The sequence below is a fragment of the Lissotriton vulgaris genome, chromosome 1_1 (assembly GCF_964263255.1).
Source record: "Lissotriton vulgaris chromosome 1_1, aLisVul1.2, whole genome shotgun sequence".
NCBI classification, from domain to species: Eukaryota; Metazoa; Chordata; class Amphibia; order Caudata; family Salamandridae; genus Lissotriton; species Lissotriton vulgaris.
In genome coordinates, this window is record NC_141685.1 from 165,588,426 (window position 1) to 165,592,988 (window position 4,563).

A 4,563-nucleotide genomic window follows, 5' to 3' on the forward strand; every position below is an offset into this window, starting at 1 on the left:
GTGCTCGTGAGTGGTCTACAGGGCCAACTGGTAATTGGCTTCTTGAAAAGGTCCGGGACCATTTGCAGACAATCTGCCAGGCCAACTGGGAATTCGGTCCGCGCTTGAAAATGTCTGGGTTAGAACCTGTCCTCTTGAACTTGGAATAGTCTTTGGATTGTGGAGTATGGTTTTTGAACAGTGGGCGTCTTTTTAAAGTGGTGATGCCTTGTTTTAGTAAATGTATGTGGTTTGGATGCCAATGCTGTTTTTCTGATGCCCGATTGGAAGAGAGCCAGCCTGCACCTCCGGAGGGTACCCCAAATTTTGACATATCAAACATGGTATTGGTCCTATTATGTTTAGCACGCTGTGGCATAAGTATACGAGGGACAATGCCAACCTGCAATGGCAACTTACTGGCTCGTTTGATGAACAAAAATTGGGTTTCTTGCAAGATAAATTGTTTGCTAAGAAAAGCAGGCAGTCAATGTTTGATTCGGTAAGAGTGTGACAGAAGGAAGCAAAACAAAAACGTATGAGAGCAGAAAAGGAGGAAAGGAAGTAACAGTAGGAAAGAATTACGCAGAAAGTAGTGGCATGTGAGAGAGGGAAGATAAAGTAAGGAATAGAATGTGCCGACAGGAAGTTTCGTTTGCAAACTGACAAATGTTATGTTACTATGGAAGAAAAGGACGATTTTCTTGAAGAAATATTGGATTCTTGTCCGCCACCCCTTATGCCCCTGACGAATATATCCAATAGTCCAGACATCTTCGTCCGCAACCTCTGGGTCTGCCCCCTCCGGCTCCCCTGTACCTAGCTCTGTTGCGTCAGCTCCGAGTGCGCTCGCCCTCTCCCCGCCTTGTCACGTAGGAAGGGTGGGAGCGGTCGGTTCTCTTGTTTTGCCTACTATCTTGTCTGATGATGCTGCCTCAGCCGCTACTATCCCTTTCACCCCTGTAGTGCTATCCCCTCATGCCATGGTACCTGTCTTTGCATCTGCTCTTTCTTCTTTGAATGGGACACCCCATACATTGCCGAATGTGGATACGCCTGTGCGTGGAATGTTTGAGGGGGATTGGACAGCAGCACGCCATCGTATAGAGAAGGTGTTGTTGGGTTCTGCTGTCGGTACTGAAGTAAAGACGATGGTGGTGAATCAAGTGGCCCTGTGGGGTGGGAATGCGATTTATACTGTGGAAAACATGTGGAGTGTGATGAAAGATTATGAGCCATTTTTGCAGCAACTTGCTCTTAAGCACATGCCGACCACATTGATAGCATTATGAGAACAATGTTACAGGGGTGTCGCACCACAAGCTATTTATGACATACAGGACAGGGTCTATGCTACTGCTATGGCCCCAGGTGAAGTTTTTAGTAATGTGAGGATATTAGTAAGTGATCGAGAACGGCCGCCTCAAAAGGTTCCAACAGGAGGGACGCTGCACCCTATGAGGGAAGCTCATCCCATATCATCCCGAAGTACCTGAGCTGAGTGATTCCACAAACACAGTAATTAGACAGTGGGTGGACGGTTGATTTCAATAACAATGGATAAATACTCCTTCGAAGAGGAATGAGGTCCTATCTTTAAAGAGCCGGTTGCCTGATCCTAGCCTCCTCCACAATAATGACGTTAGCTGACACAGAGTTATTTTTTAGACTGTTGGTACTGATAGATACCTGGCGACAGGTACATATGCAGGATCATGCGCTGGAACTGGGGGGACATGGGACGAAATAAAGGTGTGGGACAAGGAGTGCAAGCCCGGTGACAAGTAAAAAACAGAGTTGATGGCATTGCGTTTAGGATTATAACGTACATGCACTACCTTATCCCGCTGAGGAAGGTGGACTGGGATAAGTTGACTGCATGTCGTCAGAAAAAGGATGAGAGCAGATCAGATTACTTTACTATGTTTGAGGGGGTGTTTATGTATTTGATAATATATTTAACCCGTTCGATGCTCATGACGGAATGGTTCCGTCATGAGCGTCGGTTGGCCTGTGCTCATGACGGAACCGTTCCGTCATGAGCCCGTTGGCTCATTAGAACCTTTAGCACAGCGCGAAAATTCGCACCGCGCTGAAGGTGATAATGTCTTGATAATATGCTCCATAGAGACAATGAGGATAAGGAGAAAGTGGAGAAAAAGACAAAGGATTTGAAGACAAGGGTTTTGCTGCAGCAGATTGCGAGGTAGGGGTTAGGGGCTAGTCCAGAGACCACCTCCCTCAAACAGTCACAGGGCTGGTAGAGGTGGTGGTTCCGGCTCACCCATTGGGTACAACCAGTGTGCGTACTGTAATAAAGATGGGCATTGGCGGAATGAGTGCCTGGAATTGGGGCAGAACAATGCAGCACCGGGAGGCCGTGGGTTTCGAGGAAGAGGAGGAGGAGGAGGTGGTGGCCGGTAACAGATGCAGTCAGAGAATGCTTCAGGATATAGACAGAGTGGGATTTATTTTGATGCCCCTGAGAGCAGACAGTACTATAATGAGGACTACGATATGGATGAGGTGACGGGGCTGTCTCACAACTAGGACAACCAACGACAGAGCAAGGGACCAGTTCCGTTGCCTGTCGATCAGTGCGGACCTTATATCACGGCTGATTTGCAGGGCGCCATAGAGAAATGTTTGATTGATATGGGAGCTATGAATAGATCTGTTTCCTGTACACTGCTCTCTGTCTGGGCAAAATAATATTTCGGTTGGGTTTTCAGGTGTGCTAGTTGTCAGCCCCATTTCTAAACTGCTTGCTTTGACTTTCGGTCCTTTTACTCTCTACTCACCATTTTTATTGACAATGAATGGTGGTGAATCTGTAATGGGACTGGATCTGTTAAAAAGGTTGCACGCAGCAATGTCTTGCTCTCCAGATGGTGTCTTTATGACAGTTGGGCCTAGATGGCCCCTACAAAACAATGTCTTTCACAAGGTGCGCCCCTCCCAATAGAATTTGACGGTGTCCCACATTCGCTGTGGGCCACAGGAGACACAGATGCTGGGCTGCTCCAGATCCCACCAGTGTGTATCAGTATGAAGGATAATGTTAAACTGCCCCGTATTCCCCAGTATAAGATTTCCCAAGCAGGAGAAAAGGCCCTATTGCAGATTATACAGGATTTTATTAAGACTGGAGTAGTGGAAGAGACAGTGTCTAATGTATGTATTAGCCATATTCTTCCCATTCTTAAATAGGCCCCTTCGGACTCTTCTGGTGTCCAATCAGATGTGTACCGCTTTGTGATTGACCTGAGAGAGGTTAATAAAATTGTGATCCCTCAGTATCCTGCGGTTCCAACTGCAATATTGACAATGATTCCCCACTTGGCAAAATCATTTTCTGTTATCGATTTAAAGAATGCTTTTTTCAGCATCCAAATACATCCAGACAGCAGGTCGCTTTTCTGCTTTGCTATAGCTGGTCAAAGTTTTAGATTATGTTGGCTCCACAAGGCTATACAGAAAGCCCTAGTATTTATAGTCATGCTTTAAAAGCCCAATTGGATTCACTGGAATTTGCTTCTGGTAATGTTTTGTTCCAGTATGTTGATGACCTCCTCGTAGCATCAGACACTGAGGAGGGCTGCAAAGAGGCCACGGTTAAATTATTGCATCATTTGGCATGCCACGGACACAAGTTGTCCCTTTCGAATTTTCAGTATTGTCGACAGGGGGTCACCTACTTAGGTCACCTACTGTTGACAGAGGGTTGCAGACTAACAACTGAACGTATTGCTGCTATTAACAGTATGGCTGTTCCTAGGACCCAATGTGAGGTACGCATGTTTATAGGGATAACATCGTATTGTCACCATTGAATCCAAATTATTCCTTACTAACGAACCCCTTCTTTAGTTTAGTTTAGTTTTGCATTTTTAGCGCGCAACAGCTACCCACAAAGGGTTTCCCGGCACGAATTTGTGAAAAAATTAATGTAGGGCTAAGGTCGGGGGGAATGTCTAGATGTTGAATAACCAGATTTTTAAAGCTTTACGAAATTTCATGTAGTTAATCTCATTGCATACCGGGAAAGGCAAGGAATTCCATAGCCGAGCCCCTAGATAGGAGAAAGATTTGCCGCCCATACGAGAGAGCTTGAATTTAGGGATGACAAACTTTTTTGATGTGGAAGAGCGGAGAGTGCGGGACGGGCAGTAAGGGTGAACGAACGAGTGGAGATATTTTGGGGCCGAGCCAGTATTAATTTTATGCATAAAACAGAGTGCTTTAAATTTGATTTGGTTTTCGACCCTAAGCCAGTGAAGGTCACGAAGGTATCGGGTAGTGGGAGTGGCTCTGGGGATTTTATATCGCAATCTAGCAGCAGAATTATGGATAAACTGCAGTCTTCAGATGGTTGCTTTTTTTTAGCCTAGGTAGAGTACATTGCCATAGTCAATCCTGGAAGTAATCAAGGCATTGACTACGGTTTTCTGAGTAGACTCAGGTAGCATCCAGCAGATCTTCTTTAGCCACTTTAAGATTGCAAAACATGTGGCTGAAGTTTTTACAGCTTGCTGGTGCATATTGAGGGAGTCATCAATGACGATGACTAAGTTGCGCGCCTGT